Here is a 7,944-nt window from a genome sequence, read left to right as displayed (position 1 = left end):
TGATTTCAGAATTTTCCTTTCAACATGTCACTACTGACAGTGAGATTAGTGAGACTGGGAGATGCTGCTGAATTATCTTACATCTTACAATGAGAGCTGTACACCAACCGAATTGTTGCTTGTCGACTGCTACATCTACATTTCGATCTCACTTTATTTCTGAAGAACAATCAATCAATCTGAAGTGTCTTCACAGATACTGAGTATTTCCAACATTTGTGTTGTTTAATTTCAGATTTCCAGCTTCTGCAACATTCTGCTTCTGTTTTAACACCAAAAACTTAAAACTGCTGCATATCTCTTTACATTGTAAAGCATTTAGAAATCCTCCTGAATTATCATCATTAATTAATTCCAATTTCCTAATTAATGTTTTGAAACTCAAAGTGAGAGAAAGAGCAGTGCACAGATAAAGTGGCACAAAGCTCCTCAATGTTTGAGCAACATACAAAACAGGCAGAGATGTTTTTCTAATGATTATTGAAACTATGGAAATCTATGGGTCATGGAAGTCCAAGTTGTGATCTGCTGTCTGTTTTTCAGTTTGGCAAATCAGTTCCATTGGGAAAGTAGCAAGTTGACTTCAGATTTGTAGAAATTGGGAAGAGATAAGTCATCCAGGAATCTTGTTCTTGATTATTGTCCATTGATCCCGAATGACTTATTTATTCATTACAGGTATGGGTAAAATCATGCTCACAATGGCATTTTCTATGATCAAACAACTCAGATCCTTGTCAGAACCTCAACATAAGCAATAGTTGATGCAGTAGACAGTAACTGGCACCAAAGCTACAATATCCCACTTTGAATTAGAATCTTTGGGAGAGAATTGGAGAAGATACTTCATTAGGCAATTACTGCATTTATATAGGACCTTAAATTAGTCAAGGATAAATAGAGGATAATACAAAGTTAAAAATCACACAACACCAGGTTATAGTCCAACAGGTTTAATTGGAAGCACACTAGCTTTCGGAGCGACGCTCCTTCATCAGGTGATTGTGATCTTCATTGACAATCACCTGATGAAGGAGCGTCGCTCTGAAAGCTAGTGTGCTTCCAATTAAACCTGTTGGACTATAACCTGGTGTTGTGTGATTTTTAACTTTGTACACCCCAGTCCAACACCGGCATCTCCGAATCATGACTACTAGAGGATAATAGGTTTGGGGAATGGGTCTGCATGTATTACTCTTTGGAAGGTTGGTATAGACTTGTTGGGCTAAAGGCCCTGTTTCCACATTATAGGGATTCTATGATGATAGGGATTCTATGCATTCTATGATTTAATGAAGGAAAATATCCAAAAGTACTTCCCAAGTATGTAATTAGACAAACACTGACATCAAACCATAGAAGGAGATTTTAGGATAGATGATTCAAAATATGATCAAATGAAACAAAGGTTTTTAATTAACATCTTGAAGGAGGACAGATCAGTAAAGAAACTGAATTTGCCTGGCACTTAGCCCAAGCCTACAGGCCTTTCCTTAAACCATGGACTTGAACAAACTTCATGTGGTCAATCAAACTGAATGCTGATTTGACACACTACAACTCAGCTACTCTTCCCAAGGCAGGGTAGTAATACAATCACCTCATTGTTTTCACTGTAATGTCCCTTTGTATTGTAATTTGTTGCAGACAGATTTATACTGACTTACTAGGGTGGGAGACTAAAACACTTTTGTCTGTGAACTCCTCACACATTACAATTGGTTTGCTGTTCGATGTTAAGATAGACTGGAAAGTAGCCAGTATTTTCATTTTAAATTGCAATCATTTGGAATAGATCTCCTGTGACAATATAATGAATAGGTTGTGCAATGACTTACAACATGTTAAAAAAGTCTAATACATTTTTGAATTCTCATGTCACTTTTACTGTATATTTTGCGCTGATGTTAAACATTTTTGACTTTGCATTGACACAGAGTTATTAGGTTTGAAATTGAGAAACTCTTGCTCTTAACATGCAATCTCACTTAACAGGAGTGGGGCTAAAGGGTTTGGACGCAGTCATCAAAGGCAGTGGGCAATAAATTGGGATTGCAGCCAATCTGGAGTGTTGACTTTGTTAGTCAACCACCATGTACCATGTCTGTGAATATAATTTTGACTGAGTTGAATTAGGCTATGCACGTATATATACATATTGTTTTCTAATCAAGTTAATCTTTATTTATGACTGAATCGAAATTGTGACAAATTCACCTTACGCCTTTCTATTCTCACCACCGAAAACTAGTATCCAACAGCTTCCATATTTCCAATCAAAGCTTCATTTGTATAAAATATGCTTACATTGCTGGCTAGGACAATATTGATTGTGCAGAGGTCAGTTAAGAGTCAACCCCATTGCTGTGAGTTTGGAGTCACACGTGGCTCAACTCAGACACAGATCATAGAATCATGGAATCTTTACATGGAATCATGGAAGCAGGTCATTCAGCTTGCTGAGTCCACACGTACTCTCCAAAGATCCCACTCAGATCCACTCCCCTTCCCTATTCCTGTAACCTTGCATTTCCCATGGCTATTGCACCTAGTCTGCACATCCCTGGATACGATGGGCAATTTAGCATGACCAATCCACCTAATCTGCACAACTCTGGATGTTGGGAGGAAACTGGAGCGCCCGATGGAAACCAATGCAGACACAGGGAGAATGTGCAAAACTCCGAACAGAGTGATAGATCTCTGTTGCTATGGGACATTAAAGAACCAGCTCGGTTTTTGTAACAACTAATAGTGGTTACATTTAGGCGAGCTTTATTTTTATAGAATTCAAATGTCGCCTTCTGCCGTGGTGAACCTATGACTTCCCAGAACATTAACGTGGTGTGTCTGGAATGTGAGTAGGTTAGCATGATCACTATGCCACCACCTTCCCTGAGTTATCAGGTGAAGAATCTTGCAAGGTCGCAGCCAATATGTAACTCTGTGCACAAATCAAATTGAGGGAAGTGCTTCAAGAGGACCAGCCATTGTCAGTTGCTTCATCAATCACCTTCCCTCCATCATAAAGTCAAAAGTGGGGATGTTTGCCAACGCAGCACAATTTGCTACTCCTTTGCAAAGAAACAAGTCCATGCACAAATAAAGTGTTGACCCATACCTTATGAAACTGACATCAGTTGTCAAGGGATCATTGCACATCCCAGCTACAATTAGGGTGGCACGGTGTCTCAGTGGTTAGCGCTGCTGCCTCACAGCACCAGGATCTTGGGTTCAATTCCTACCTATCTGTGTGGAGTTTGCACATTCTCCCTGCGTGTGTTTCCTCCGGGTGCTCAGATTTGTCCAATCCACCTAATCTACACAATTTTGGATGGTGGGAAGAAACTGGAGCGACCGATGGAAAACCATGCTGACACAAGGAGAATCCAAAAATGTGCAGGTCAGGTGAATTGGCCATGCTAAATTGTTCACAGTGTTAGGTGCGTTAGTCAGGGGTAAATATAGGGTAGGGGAGTGGGTTTCTCTTCGGAGGGGTGGTGTGGACTTGTTGGGCCGAAGGCATGTTTCCACACTGTAGAGAATCTTATCTAATCTCAACATAAGTGACCGTATTTGCTTTTTTATCAATTTCATGTAATTTTAGTTTTTATTCACTGCACAGTTAAAATACCAAAAGCTTGATGTGTTCATGTAAAACAATGAATTTTATACAACAAAAGATAAGCTCATCTTCTGCCGTATATGCTGTAAAAAGTGCTTTTATGATTGTTTTATAGAAATCATAAAATTCCAAAAGTGATTTGTTGCCTGATTTGTGGGTTCCATGCATTCACTTGTAATGTTTTTGGTTTTAGACTACTTTAATAATGTTATCTTTATGAAACTAAACATTTCAATTGTTTATCAATGTTGGGCTGACAAGTGGGAAGTAACAATCACAAAAAACAAGTATCAGATAATGACCATCTCCAACAAGAGAGATTCTAATCATCACTCCCTTGGCATTCAATGATTTTATCATCACTGAATCCCCCATTAATCAACATCCTACAAGTTTTCATTGAGCAGAAACTGAGCTGAGCTAATCATTTAATTATTGTGGCTACAAAAACAGATCATTGTCTAGGAATTTTGCAGAGAGTAACTCACCTCTTGACTCCCCAAATCCTGTTATTCATCTATAAGGCACAAATCAGGAGTGTGATGGAATACTTCTCACTTGCCTGCAACTCTAACAACATTCAAGCCTGACACTCTGCAGTGGCCTCCTTGAATGGCACCACATGCACACACATTCACTTCCTCTACCACTGGAGCAGAGTTTAGCAGTGCGTGCCATCTCAAAGATGCACTACACATCCACTGTGCTTAGATAGCGCTTTCCGAACCCATAACCCATTAGCATCTGAAAGGACATGGGCAGCAGATACATGGGAACACTACAATTTTCAAGTTCCCTGCCAAGCCATTCACACCTTGACTTGGAAATACATCACCTTTCTATTGGTGTCCCTGAGTCAAAAGCCTGATACTCCCTCACTCACAACATTGTGGGTGTTACTACATTAAATAAACTGTCGAAGTTCAAAAAGGTAGCTCACCACTACGTTCTCAAAGTCAACTGGGGACATGGAATAAATATTGGCCCAGCCAGTAAAACAAAAATTTCATGAATGAATTTAAAAAGGAACCACAATGAATTAAACTAATTAAATTATTCATGTTTCACATTAGTGAATTTTTTCCCATTGTAGATCAACATTACAATTTGCCTTTTAATTTTTTTAAAAAAGCACTACAATTTGCGGAAAATTTAAATAAAAGCAAAAGAAATAGTTGGCAACGCATATGCGTTGGTGAGAGCAAAAGCAGTTTCTGGTATCCCAGGCGTACATGCTGACAAGGGTTAATCAAGCAGGAGAAACTTGGGATGACAGACAAGGACTCTGTTTCCCAAGCTAGTGAGCATGACAATGTTGGCAGTATAATTATGGCTGTCAATTTATTGTTCCAAATAATTGCTAGTCTCAAATTGCTGTCTTGGTATGTCATCAACTCTCATTTGACAATATTTTCTATTCAACTTGATTTTTCCTTATGAAGATGGAGGGAATATTTAGACAGATAGTATAGTACTTCTAATATACCATAACTCTTTAATTAGAAGCAATAAATATGTTGATTTATTACTGTAGCTTGACAATTATTCTTTACTGTTGGCTATGCATTCATCACATTATTCAAATGCTGATATTTGGTTGCTCTGATAAACAGGAGCATTAATCACTGACAGGACTGAACAAAAATGTTGGACATTTTAAAAACTTGCTTCTCAGCAAATAAATCACTGCTTTTCTCACAGATGATGGACTGGCTCATGTAAGATAAGAGAAAATAATTTATGAGTATGTGTCAGAGCTTTGACAGTTAAATTATTAGGGTGGACTTTGGCCCTCCCTGTGTTTGTACTGCTGACATAAGTTACTGCTTCCACATACTACCCAGACTCCATTGCTTCTGATGTTGCTAAGTGATGAGATAGGCCCACAAGGAAATGTTATAACTTGATGACAGATATGAGTTTGGAGACAGCTATGGGTGACAGAGATTTCAGAATGCTGTAGATTAATATGAAGTGGCGACAGTGACAACCCCACGACTTGTTTCTATATTACCTTTATCATAATAAAACTACATAGATGCTTCACATCTATGTAGTTTTTGCCATTGGGCAAAAACAAGACACCAGGTTATATCAGGTAATATTAAGACAGATGAACAAAGGTTTGGGCTAAGAGTTAGATTTTACAGATTACAGATTACTTACAGTGTGGAAACAGGCCCTTCGGCCCAACAAGTCCACACCGACCCTCTGAAGAGCAACCCACCTATTCCCCTACATTTACCCCTACATTTACCCCTTCACCGAACACTACAGGCAATTTAGAATGGCCAATTCACCTAACCTGCACATTTTTGGACTGTGGGAGGAAACCGGAGTACCCGGAGGAAACCCACGCAGACACGGGAGTCACAGAGTCATAGAGATGTACAACATGGAAACAAACCCTTCGGTCCAACCCGTCAATGCCCAATCCAATCTAGTCCCACCTGCCAGCACCCAGCCCATAACCCTCCAAACCCTTCCTATTCATATACCCATCCAAATGCCTTTTAAATATTGCAACTGTACCAGCCTCCACCACTTCCTCTGGCAGCTTATTCCATACACGTACCACCCTCAGCATGGAAAGGTTGCCTCTTAGGTCTCTTTTATATCTTTCCCCTCTCACCCTAAGCCTATGCCCTCTAGTTCTGGACTCCCCAACCTCAGGAAAAAGACTTTGCCTATTTACCCTATCCATGCCCCTCATAATTTTGTAAACCTCTATAAGGTCACCCCTCAGCCTCCGATGCTCCAGGGGAAACAGCCTCAGCCTGTTCAGCCTCTCCCTATAGCTCAAATCCTCCAACCCTGGCAACATCTTTGTAAATCTTTTCTGAACCCTTTCAAGTTTCATAACATCTTTCAGATAGGAAGGAGACCAGAATTGCACACAATATTCCAACAGTGGCGTGACCAATGTCCTTTACAGCTGCAACATGACCTCCCAACTCCTGTACTCAATACTCTGACCAATAAAGGAAAGCATACCAAACGCCTTCTTCACTATCCTAGCTACCTGCGACTCCACTTTTAAGGAGCTATGAACCTGCTCTCCAAGATCTCTTTGTTCAGCAACACTCCCTAGGACCTTACCATTAAGTATATAAGTCCTGCTAAGATTTGCTTTCCCAAAATGCAGCACCTCGCATTGATCTGAATTAAACTCCATCTGCCACTTCTCAGCCCATTGGCCCATCTGGTCCAGATCCTGTTGTAATCTAAAGTAACCCTCTTCGCTGTCCACTGCACCTCCAATTTTGGTGTCATCTGCAAACTTACTAACTGTACCTCTTATGTTCCAAATCATTTATGTGAATGACAAAAAGTAGAGGAACTAGCACCGATCCTTGTGGCACTCCAATGTTCACAGGCCTCCAGTCTGAAAAACAACCCTCCACCACACCCCCTGTCTTCTACCTTTGAGTCAGTTCTGTATCCAAATGGCTAGTTCTCCCTGTATTCCATGAGATCTAACCTTGCTAATCAGTCTCCCATGGGGAACCGTGTGGAAGGCCTTACTGAAGTCCATGTAGATCACATCTACTGCTCTGCCCTCATCAATCCTCTTTGTTACTTCTTCAAAAAACTCAATCAAGTTTGTGAGACATGATTTCCCACGCACAAAGCCATGTTGACTATCCATAATCAGTCCTTGCCTTTCCAAATTCATGTACATCCTGTCCCTCAGGATTCCCTCCAATCGTAAAGAAAGAAAGAGAAGCAAAGAGATTTAGGGAGGAAATTTCAGAGCTTAAGGCTTGTCAAGCTGAAAGAAACAGGACCCTGAGGTGCATTGACCCTGAGAGGCAGAAATTTTTTCCCCACAGCCAGTGGGAGAATGGGTCAAGGGAATGATGCTAATTGGGAGCTCAAGGCACAGTTATCAATGGTGGAGTATTTGAAATCAGAGATGCTTAAGAGCCAAGCATTAGTGTAACATAGAGAACATGGAGAGCTGTGAAGTTGGAGGAGATTATTGAGACAGGGAGTGTTGAAGCCATGGAGAGATTTGAAATCAATGATAAGAATTTTAATATTGAGACATTGTCTAGCTGAGAGCTGGTGTAGGTCAACAAGTAAAAGGGGTGTTAGCAGCAGCTTTTGAATTCTTGGATAATCTAGAGTTTCAGAAGATTGACTTGGAAGGCCAGTCAGGAGTGTGTTCCAATGATCCAGTGTAAAGGCAACAAAGGCATTGTTAAGTGTTTAGGCAGCATATAAGTTATGACAGTGTTTAGAGGAGGAAATTGACAAGCTCATTGATATATCCCAGAAATTAAACCAACAAAATTTGTGAATGACACAGACTGGTC

Source organism: Chiloscyllium plagiosum, unplaced genomic scaffold, assembly GCF_037043375.1.
Source record: "Chiloscyllium plagiosum isolate Xiang-an unplaced genomic scaffold, Cpla_swu_hap1 HiC_scaffold_5, whole genome shotgun sequence".
Classification (NCBI taxonomy): domain Eukaryota; kingdom Metazoa; phylum Chordata; class Chondrichthyes; order Orectolobiformes; family Hemiscylliidae; genus Chiloscyllium; species Chiloscyllium plagiosum.
Note: the sequence above shows the minus strand (reverse complement) of the source record.